An 11,852-nucleotide genomic window follows, 5' to 3' on the forward strand; every position below is an offset into this window, starting at 1 on the left:
CAGGGTGAAACCAGAGCATAAATACAAAAATTACGGAAACATACGAGATAGAATTCTGTTATTTTTGAAACGCAGGCCCAAAAATACAATACAACATTTCTGTCCAAGTGCACTTTGTGGAGACAGTGACATCATGTCTCCTCCAAATTGTTCAAGCCCAAATCTTGGCACAAGCTCTCCCCAATAGAATACCATGTTTGGCCTTGGCACTCTCACCTGTCTACCATGTGCAGAATAAGAACAGCACCGTGGCCAATGCAAATCCTTGTTATAGCTCAAGTCCCTTGGGGCAACAGAAAAAGACCAAAATAGAAAACATATTACAGTTTTAAAGCAATAATATTGCTAAGGAAAATAAAACAAATGTAACCTCAGAACTAAGATGACATTTATTGCCTAAAAGTTAGCAATTCCTGAAGCTGTAAAAGTAGTCTATAAATAAGACCTGAAGATGGCAGTGAAAAGATCCTGATATTGCTTTATTCATACATTTTGAATGAAAACAAAACAAACTTACACAGAAATCTAAGAGCAAGAGGACAAAGGATGAAGATATTGTATGCTTTGTGGGTTTGCCTACACCAGTAAATACACTCAAATTTGTGGAAAAAAAACCCAAACACATTAATGATTCTATCCACTTGTACCCATGTTTTGAGATAGCACCATGTGTATCTAGGCTCAAGAAAGGGATATTAAGCTTGCATGCTCAAAGACTTGCCAGAAAATTTGTACAAAAAGATCACAGGGAGACAGAGACAGCTGGAAAAATTGGAGCAGGGGCTCTGCTTTTCATGCCAGCATTACACCTAACGCAAAGGGAATGCACAGGATGGGCTGCAAGCTATATGTTATTCCTTCTGCCACTTAGCTGTGTGCTTGTAGAGCTGAACAAGAACCAGGAAGCAACAAAACAAACAAAAAACCAAATGCAAACAAACCAAACAAAAATACCAAGAAATAGAAAGTGGGCTATTATAAATGAAGATATTAACTGTCAGGATATTTATTACAGCCATATCAACATTTTCATGTACAAAAGGCAATTATCAAGATAACAACTAATTTCTCTAAAGTGTAGTCTGATTTGGAAATTTAACTGAACAATCTCAACCTAGCATGCACATAGAAGAAACCATGAAATGGAAAATATTTATAAACAAACATATCATGAAGGTCCTATATCATGCTTTAAAAGAATGATAATGAGAAGTTTCTGTACATGGATTTATCCAGATTAATTATCAATAAGCCTAATTAGAAAGTTGTGCTAACAAATACCTAGAAGACTTCTTTCTATTAGGGAATATACAGATAGGAGGCTTAGTAGAAACAGGGTAAGTGGAATCTTGAAAGGATTTTCTGGTAATACATTCCAGTTTCTAAACTAATCTAGGCATGATTTCCATGGGTTTTGATACCATATTTTCCCATGAGGTAGTCTCAAAACCTATGTGTTAAAAAGTCATTTTCCCTGTCAGTTACTGTTAACCCAAACTATGCACCAGAGGAGCCTTCTATCAGCATCTCCCCCTTCTCCCCAGACCTATTAACATCACAAAAGACAGAAATGTTGTCATTGCTGCAAATTCAAAACTGATCTTACTGTAAAAAAAAAAAAAAAAAAAGAAAGCCACTTTATAAATTCAGTTTATAAATCTCAGTTAGAATTTAACAAGGGTACCTTTCTGTCCACCTAGGGTTCCTATGGGTTCCTGTTGTGCATTCAGCTTTGCACTCACCATAGCCTCTGACAGTAGCTGAGAGAAGCAGAGTCACAGTGTGTGTTTGCAGCACCTTCATTGTCACAGTGACCTGTCCATTGAGATATCTCACCTCTGGAAAGGAGAGGTGAAAAGGGAAAATTTAAAAATACAGAAATAGTAAGGTAAAAGACAAAGGAAAAAGCAGAGGATCAGGTTCCACTTCCCACCAGCCCAGTGGCATATCCAGTATGGGGCTAAACCTACCAAACTCTATAGCTTCTAAAACAAATCCAGACAAAAATTTCCCCACATTAGCTGATCTCTCTACCCAAATGCAAGATAAACTAACAGTCTGACAATGACTCTTTCCCATTTACAAAAAACTGTTAACCTTGGAAAGACAAAATCTAGAATAAATGTGGACAAATGTATATTTAAGCTTCTGCCCAAGTTTTAGACTAAAAACTATACTTTATGTTGTTGGGTCAGAGAGCAGAAGCTACAGAATCACCTCCATCCCACTGAAATATTTGGCTTGACTTCTGGCTAAACTGATAAAATTGAAAGGAGCAGATGTTTGGCTCTGTCTTGAGATCAGACCCTTATATCTGAGATGCAACAATGGGAAAACTAATTCCTTCTGTCTGGGGATTTCTATTAAAATCAATAGCATGAGCCAATGAACAGTAAAGGAAGAGATCACCACTCTCAGCCCACACTTTAGTTCTTTCAGTTCAGAAGCTGACTCTATGCCACTCATGTTACTTTGAAACATGCACTCTTCTTCTGATGGATTTTAATCATTGTGCTTTTCTCCACATATTTGGTCACAGTTACTGAAGTTCAATACTGCCAAATTAACAAATAAAAAAATCAATAATTAAAGCCCACAAGCCACAGGATTACCATTCTGTAAACTGCTTGATTCCCCCCCCCCCCTTTTTTTTTATTAAACATTGTTGTTGTTCCATGGTTGAAAGGGTCCCTGTGCTGTTGTTCTGTATTTATATTAGAACATGTGCATACAGGATGTGTACTTACAGAAAACTTCTGTGGCATTGCTGCTGAATGAGCTCTGGTCTCCCCGAGATCAGACATGACCCAAATACTGCACTCAGAGGGAGCTCTGCTGACTTTTGTTGTGTATCTCTTGATAGCAGGTGTTAGAGCCTCTGACAGAAGAGAACTCCAAGGTTTTGGACTCTGGGCTCTGCATGTGTTGTAATCAAAATTTTATTTCTTTGTGTGACTCACAGGGAAAAGAGTCTGGCTCTCAGGATTTTAGAAGTCTGGGTTTAAAAATGGAAGCAACAGGAAAATAGGCTCCTAAACTGTCCAAGAACTGATCCAATAGGCACTGCCTTAAAATAACCTCTGGCCATACTGGTACTGATTTATTACTATTGTTTTGTATTCCCCCAAGAGGAATGGCAGGATAAGAGTCATCAGACAAGGTATTTTATCTGACATCAAATGGCAATGTTTTGTAAAAACTAAACTGTAGTTGCAGAATAAGAGGAGTTAGAAGGGCTTAAAATATAACTATCAACTAGGTACATACTCTAGAGACTAAAATTTCTCTTTTAGACACAGGTTTCTCAAAGAGCCAAGGGCTCCGTTCAGGCATAGTGCAAGCACACTTCTTAGGTTCTCTTCAGTAGGACTGGGGCAGGGTTTTGAGAAAGATAAATTTTGATTCATGTCTAGTTCCTTAAAAGCATTCCTCCCAGCATCAGCCTCATCCCATCACAAAGCTTAATCTTATATTTCTTTCCTCCTACCAAATCCCACTATTTTCAGAGGCAATTCAGGATTTACAAGGAATGCAGGATCAGTTTCCCTTCAGATACCAAGTAAATATTTTAAAGTCAATCATGGTCCTACTGAAAGAATTTTAGAGGTGTTGGAGATGTCCCTCAATAATAGAGGACATTGATAGTGGTGTCATCTAGGCTGCGCAAATTTATAGAGATTCTCTTTTAAACAGCAGCTGATGCCAAATTCAAAGTTCTTATTTGTGAGCTGAGGACAGACTCCACCAGCACTCAATGATTTATGCTGCCTGCTCCAGAAGCCATGCAGCTTCAGGAATTTTTTTTTTTTTTGGCTATACTCCTCTTCACACAGCAGTTTGAAAGTCTCATGCAACAGATACCAGGGGATTCCCAGTCAGCAGTTCATCAGTACACAGCCTCCTTTACTGAAGTCAGGATTTGCATTTTCTGTTTTGAGTAAAGGCAATTGTGAATTGGTGGACCTAGATATATTTTAATAACAGAAGTCTCCATGTCCAACTAATCACTTGTCGCTGTTCTTAATTTTGTTTCTCATAGCATTCATTTGCTACATTTTTAAATATCTACACTGAAAATGAATATTAGAAAATCCTATATTGTATTTCACCTGTCAGAGGTCATCAGAAGCAGTATTTCAAGAAACCTGGAAGCATTAGATGTAGTTTGCCCAATAGATTAATACTAAGCTGTGAACTTTCATCCTCTGCAGCAAGATTTCCATCCAACTGACACAGAACTGACATGCAGTAACACTTACAACCAGGGGGATCCAATTTAGACAGAGTTCAAATGGTTTCAAGCTACTCGTAGGTCACAGAGGTAAAGTATGCATAAGAGAGCTGGCTTTAATCAAAAGGTTTTCAGTAATGTCACACCAGAAGTGATAGGCCACATTGAAAATGAACTGGATGTTAAGCTTAAATTACCAAATATATTTAAACATTCTAAATATATTCTTTTAGACATTTTCACAAGTCCAAAACAATTTGGGGTTTTGTTTTGTTTTTCAGAGCAATAGGAAAGGACACTGAATTTTGTACAAGCATAAAAATCCCTTCCTTCCCAAGTGGCATCGTATCTGTGATGTCTATCTTGGGAAGCCTTTGGGGAAGAAACGTGACCCAAAATAAAAACAAAACAGCTCCACTGTGAGTGACAATTTGGAAAGGATCTGAAAAAAAGACTCAACATTTTCTCCATAATGGAGCATTAGAACATAGGAAAATTGAGAGGGACAGGAAGGATTACAGTGAGAGAGAGGATTTAGGAAAGGCCAATTTTAATGCAGTTATCAAATGCTGACCTACTTGTGGAACAGGCAGGTGGAATCTCCGTTTAACATTTCAGACTAAAGAACAATGTGAAAATGAGAGGACTCACTGAAAGACACGTCATTGAAAGACAATGTGTTATTCTCTTGAGACTTTTAAAGGCTATATTCCACCCAGCAACCCCTGAATCTGTCAAGTGTTCTTATTTCAAGTTCCCCTGATCAGTCTAGCTGTATCCAAATCAGCCCTGTGCCCTTCTTTTCATGTAGTCAGTCTGTGTGCTTTGTCTCTATGCCATTAGAGATGCCAGGAAGTAAACTGGGCATCAGCTCTGCAATACAATGGAAAGCATCACACCTTTTGAACAGTTATTCCTACTGGTTTGCACTCCTTAAGAATTGCTTCTCAGCAGAAATAAAAAAGAAACTACAGCACAAAGCCTAGGAGACAAGGTATATTGAGTTTCGGAAGATTTCCATTGAGTTTTGCTATGAAAAGGGCTAAAAATCCTTACTGCTGTGCCTGTCTGCAGTTTCCTCTCTGCAAAAAAATTCAAGTCAATGCCATGAAGAGAAGGGGGAGCTCAAAGTCCATCACTAGAAATACAGTGCTGGATTTCATGTCACATTACAGCAAGCGTATCTCAACTCAGATCAGCAAAGCAGAAGTGAGGAACTTGGCAGAGTGGGTTCCAGGCTTTTATCACTGACTAATCACCCAGAAGAAGCATCATGACCAACAAATTCACACCTTCCTAAGCCCCTCATTTCACTGCATCCGGTGCTGATGATTTAAAATGTATAAGCGGGAAAGAAAAAACAAGGAAAGCAACACTCCTCTTAGCATAAATTAGACCTTGTTGAGTTCCTTACTATTAGAAACCAGACTGTTTCCAGTGTCTGGCATGCTCATTTATCTCTAGGTCTCTCTCACATCACTTTAAGATGTGTAATATAGGCATAACTTTAAACATTGGACTAGCTAAAGTGTCCCCATCTAGGTTAGCAAAATAAATATTTACCTTTTTTTCCCAAACTAGGAGGCTTTTAAAGACTGATCCATCATTGCTTTCAAAGCCCATATCCATTTTTCTTCCTCCTTCTGAGTGAATAAGTGGTTTATCACAGTCAGAAAATCATTTGTCTTCTGAAGTTGTGTCTTTCATGTTGCTTTCACTCACTGGCCAGACTAGTATCACAAAATCAGATCCACTGTTTCTCAGTTCTAATGATACTGCATAGCTCAATTTCCTACATGTTCTCAAGTTTGTAGGAAAAATAGCTGTACTGTATGAACAGTCCACAGAAGCCAAATATTAAGACATTCTTTTTTTCTCCCCACCCCCCTTCCCAGTTTACCAGGTCATATAATTATTGAATTAGAAAAAAAGTATTTTTTCTTACTGTCATTTGGACCTTAACAAAATAGTAAGAACTAGGAAATGTCTCATCATTCCAAATCCATTCCATAACCCATTCTATTCTTCCTCTATTCAGCACATGTAACTCTGAACCCTTTGATTACCTATGCTTCTGTTTCCACATGTAATTCTAAACTGATGAATTTAAGAGTATAGAGACTGCGCCTAACCAGAAGTGCAGCATCTCCCTGAAATGAAAACATTTTGCAATAAAGTGAGATGCTGCTTTCCTTTATCTCCTTTGCTGGAAAACCATAGTGTGCTGCTTTTTGCCTTTTAATACATCTTAACGACTCATGGCATTCAAAATGGAGTATTTTCCTTAACACAGCTGCATATGGTTTATTTCGTAGTTTTGCCAAAATTCCTCATATACTCTCCTAACTATTACAGTCTTCCTTTCATGTTTTAACTTTTTAGTTTTCATGGTTCCATAAAATACAAGTTGCTGAATGATCTCTAAGCTCATGGCTGGAAGTATCTCTTTATTTCACTCCACTGCTAAACAGAATCTTGGACAGACAGTAACACCCATCCTTAAGGGATTCTTTCCAGCAACTGTCCATTAGACTCTGGCCCCAGAGCAAGCCCTCCTTGCTTCCCTGAAGAACTCCATCATTAAAGCACTATCCAAGGTTCTTCTACCTGCTTGCACTAACCAGGAGTTTTATTAGTTCTCTCCTTAGAAATGCAAAAATCCCACAGCACCTGGTTAAATCCATGTTTTCCCACCAGAGGACAGCTGATGCAGCTGAGGTTTTAATCTGCCTTGAAGGACTGTATTTATTTTTAAAGAGTGAAGTGGAGAAAAATAATATAATGTTAGGATGCATCTCAGATCAGCCAAATGTAAAATAGGAAGCATGCTCCGTTGTACTCTTGAACTCCTTCTAGCAGAATGTCCTTATGTGGCAGTGAATGGGGCTTCCTTCAATCTGCAGCTAAGTGACTCCATCCTATCCTGCTTGTTAATGATCTGGCTTCAGTTATTCATCTCTCTTACTAGTCCAACACATCTGGCACAAATGTTTTTGTGCTAAAGAAAATCCATTTGGTGCAGAATGCTTCAATACCCCCCCTCTGACAATGCAAACTATCATGCTTTCACCATCCCATCCTCTACTCTTGACACTGGATAGCCTGTGAACCTTAAAGCTTTGCCTTGAACTACTCCAGAAAAACAATTCTAAAGCAGGATGGTAAGGGTCATCTGGAAGGGAGCAAGCACTTCCATGAAGGCTGGCCTAGAACTATGGAATGAACTGCCTTAGAAAATGAATCACATCAAATCTTCCCCACCATCTGCTCCAACTTCAGGGCACATTCTAGGAACTCGCTTTAAATTCAATGTTGAAAAGGAATCCACATGCCTTCAAAACAAAACAAAACCACCAAAAATAAACATAAAAAGAAAATAAACCCAAGCCCTACCCAAAGAAACACCCTACAGAGTATGTTACCTCATTGGAGATTGCCAAAAATGAAACAACCTCCTCAGCTGCTATTGAAGAGATGCTAGAACATGGACATAAGATAAATATTTTTAGTGCTTCCAAAGGGCTACCTTGGAGTGCCTCCTAAGGAGTCAAGCACAGTACTGCTTAGAGCAGTACTGCTGTAGAAATCAAGGTGACAGAATGGAAATAACTATGCCTTAACCATCAACATTTTATCCACACCAAGCATGGCTTACAGATTTCTCCTCATGCTGCTTTTGATTCATTGTCTTCCCAGGCTCTGCTCAGAGCTCACACATCTCTCCAATGAATTTCTCATCTTATTATGTTAGCTGAAAAAAAACCCAAACCAAAACAACTCTCATACCAATTACAAATAATGTTTTCCTCACTGAATTAAAAAAAAAGAAAAAGGCACAATATCCATTCCCACTAAACTGACACTGGATAGTGATGCTACATAGGACTTAAGATGTTTCATGTCTTTCAAGTGATTATCACCCAAATCTCTCTCTAAAAATAGTGACAATTATAACATTAACCCATCTCCTCTGTCTGGCTGGACACCACATTTTAAAAAATCAGCAGAGGGTATTTTGGTACAGTCCTGAATGTGGTTTATCTACTGACTCTTCAGCATTCATATTTTAACAGCCTCCAAACTACTAAGCTACTCCATGATACAAATACCCAGAAATACCCTTAACTGTCTCCATTTCCAGAATAACAGAATATGTGGATCTGAACATTCTGGTTAGCTGGCTTACAGTGACCAAAGAGTTGATTGCCTGGGAAATGACAGAAACTATAAGGGTTAACTTGTGGGCTACCTCAAAACACATTCATGTTCTTAGCAATAAAATGCCAAATTCAACACCCATCAAATAGTGGTTGCATGAACTGAGATTTGGAAAACCTAGATGCATTCAATTGCTTTCTCTGATTAGGTCTGCACTTATTTGGCACTACCAGAGATATCTCAATCCTTAAATAATTAACCTACAACCAATATGTATGAAATTGCCTTGCTAAGCTCACTATCCAGGACTGTTTGCTGTTAAATTAGTAGAATAAATAATTTACACCAAAAAAGTGTGCACAAGATAGCGCCAATAAACCTGGGGGAACTTGTTCATTATTTGCAAGAAAATTGGATGAAACACAATTCCCCAAGTACAAGCCATCCTGCAGAGTAAAAGGTGTATTAGTATTATTGCAGCATGTAGGGAACAAATGAAGTCTCATGACTGTTCTGTTCAGAGCATGCTCTCTTCATTAGCCTTTCCACCACAGCTGCAAATACCTGTAAAATACTGTACATGTGAGAATACAGGAGACTGAACGTTTACACATGAAATATTTCTTACAGGAAAAAAAAAAATCACAAAAATTATTGTAGATTTTATCATCACTCATTACTGAATAAGCAGGGAGCTTAAAGAATAGTAGAACACTGAAATGGCAGCTGTGGATCATTTGGAAAAATCCACAAATCATCTTTTCCAGTGGCAAGGGTTACTACTGCTAACTCCAGATGCTCCAGAAAATTGTTTTGCAAAGTTGCAGTTCACAGGGTTTGTGTAATTTTAAGATCACTTCAAAATGAAGTGTTGATAGCATTTCTCTGCTCGTGCAAAGTTCTGCACGGTCACTCATAGAGCACTTGCTTCAGCACGGAATGAATCAGTCAGCATCTTTGCGCTGATGTCACTGGGAGCTGAAAGGCCCTGCCACCAAAGAAAAAATACTCACCCTTGTTAAAACTTCAGAAAGAGATGAAAAATCATTATTCTAAAGGCACATTCAGAATTCCTAACTAAAAGTTGACATTTAGAAATAAATAAACATAATCTGCTGAGAACAATTTGGCACAGAAACTAGTGCCAAGGCAGAGCTGATGACTCTCGCATGGGCCCATCTCCCATTAGGCTCCTGAAAGCTGCAAGGGCTCAGACTCTTTGGAGTGCTCAAAGGTGCAGCTTTCCACACACAGCAAGGTACAAGAAAGAGAACTCCTCTGTCCACTGGGACTTGAGCCTTTGTTACAGCAGCACCATTTCCCTGTCCTCCCTGGATTACACAACCCCCTGAAGACATGCCCAGGCAGGGAATGCCCTAACCAAAAGAACCAGCTCCGAGCATCCTCTGCTCTTCAAGCTGTTTTTCCTATAAAAAGAAGTGGTCACCAGCCTCCTGTTCTTGCTGCAGGACAGGGACAGAGCTGCAGACACATTTACCAGATCCAGTGAAGGTGCAGGAGAGCCTCTGGATGGATCCAGCCACTTGTTTAATTAAACACTAGGTCTCAGCCCAATTCGTGGCAGTTCGTTAGTTTCTATTATTTGATAGCAATTATCCTGGGACATGTTTCCTGACCTTGCTCTGTATTCATGCTGAAAACACAACAATCTTTTTTATAAAATGATAAACATTTCTCCCCTGATCATGAATCTTGTAGTTGCAGGACCTGGCTCCCAATGCTTTTTACAATCTGTCTTAATACTGGAAGAAATCATAGATAGGAATGCCAGCTTACCTCTTCCAGAGAGTAATACCGGGGATACCAATTTCACTCATTTTTATCCCAAAACAACAACAACCACCAAACAAACAGGTTAGCCCTGTGGAGTAAAAGGTGTCCCAGTGTCATTGTTACATGCAAGAATCAGATAAGCACCTGGCTTGTTCTGTCTGTGAAGACAGCTTTATCCAAATAAAGCACAGTGCATTTTATCATTCTGTAATGGAAAAGACCTGTCACTCTTTGAATATCATCATATGGTCGGTGGCCGGCAGATAATGGACTGTTAAGTGTCAAGGTGACTGCCTTTGAATGTGCACAAAACTAAAAATTATAGACCTGTCATTCTATAGGCAGGCCACAATTAGCTGTCTATGCAACTTGGAATTTCCATTTTGCCAGCTGAATAATCAATTGGCTACAGTTTCTCAATATAGATGCATTTTTAGGCTCTTTGCACTCAGGATTTTATCTTTTCTATAAGTTATTTTTTTTTTCAAATAGCTGTGCAGTGCACTTAAGCAGATGGGGTTAGGAGTGAACCACACAGTTATCTCCTCCCCAGGCACATACACAAACACATTCACCAGTATTTTATAATCAACACCTTTTTGTGTTAATCTCCTCTAGCCGTGCTCTACCCTCTAATGTTTCTGCCAGGAGTGTGCTGCTAAGGAACACAAGCTAAACAAAATGCACAGCTTCTGATGCCCCAGCTGTTGCTTTCTATTCACAATGTAATATTCTTTTTCTGTATTTTGCTACCAGTCCATTTTGATATGAGCTAACAATAAAACATGACTTAGAAACAAAATATTATCAATTGGCAACTTCAAAAAAAAAAAGGGGGGGGGAAAGTAATTCCTTTCTGGATGTTTTAGCTTTTCACTGTTGTTCACTAAGAAAATTTTAAGGTGGTTAGGGCAGAGACCTTGTTTTATGCTGCTAAAACAGCAGAGACAAATGGTGCCTGAATGCGAGAATAGCTTTATAAACCCCAGTAAGCTCTAGGTTCATAATCAACATAGCATTAGAACAAATACTGTCTGAATGTCTTTATTATATAAAAAAGTCCTTTAAAGATATGCTTCTGCAAAACTTTTAAACATTTTTTTCTTTTTTAGCCCAGCCTGACTTGCAGCACATGATGGGCAGAATTCCTCACAACTGATATGGAAATTCTATACACAGGTTCTCCTGAAAGACACTTGGAATAAGAGAAGAGACTTCTGGGATTATCAATGGACTTTGAATCAGGCTACAATATGTAGTCTTCCATTTTTATAGTATTTCATACACTGATAAAGCCTTCACAGGCAGCCCTGAGAGGTACACAGTGATAGCTTGGTAATCTAAAGAGGGCTGCTGATCATATCAATGACCTCTAAGATCATTGAGTCCAACTGCTGACCTGACAGGACCTGCCCTTTGTGAACCCGTGCTGACTGGACCTGATGACCTGGTTTCCCTGCACATGCTGCATAATGGTACTCAAGATGATCTGCTCCATGATCTTCCCCGGCAGTGAGGTCAGTGTGACAGGTCTGTAGTACCCTGGGTCCTCCTTTCAGCCCTTTCAGTAGATGGACATCGTATTTGCCAATCTCCAGTCAAATGGGACCCTCCACAGGTAGCCAGTACTGCTGTGGATGTGATGGAAAGTGGCTTGGTGAAAGTGGCA

Source organism: Indicator indicator, chromosome 21, assembly GCF_027791375.1.
Source record: "Indicator indicator isolate 239-I01 chromosome 21, UM_Iind_1.1, whole genome shotgun sequence".
Taxonomy (NCBI): Eukaryota; Metazoa; Chordata; class Aves; order Piciformes; family Indicatoridae; genus Indicator; species Indicator indicator.